A 387-nucleotide genomic window follows, 5' to 3' on the forward strand; every position below is an offset into this window, starting at 1 on the left:
GGGGGCATCAAGGTGGCAATGGTCCCCCTTTCCCCCCTGCCCCCCCGCTGCCCCCCAGCCAGTCCCACACTTCCAGGGGCACCCCCATGTCCCAGCCCATCTCCTGCAACTCGTCCTCCACGTCCAGCAGGGATGGGGACAGGGAAGGTGGCATCAAGGTGGGCATAGTTCCCCGTGCCCCCCCTGCCACCCCGGATGCCCGCACCTGGTCTCATCGATGTAGACGGCCTCCAGCAGCGACGCGGCGTATTCCAGGTTCCTCTTCAGCTCCTCCACGTTCACCTCCCCCGTCTCCAGCTGCTTCACCATGTACCGCAGCCTGCGGGCACCGCGGCACCGTCACCCACCCCCCTCCCCTGGCACCGGGGTGGGCAGGGGGGGGGGGGC

This window comes from Calidris pugnax, unplaced genomic scaffold (assembly GCF_001431845.1).
Source record: "Calidris pugnax isolate Ruff unplaced genomic scaffold, ASM143184v1 scaffold786, whole genome shotgun sequence".
In the NCBI taxonomy this organism is placed as follows: Eukaryota; Metazoa; Chordata; class Aves; order Charadriiformes; family Scolopacidae; genus Calidris; species Calidris pugnax.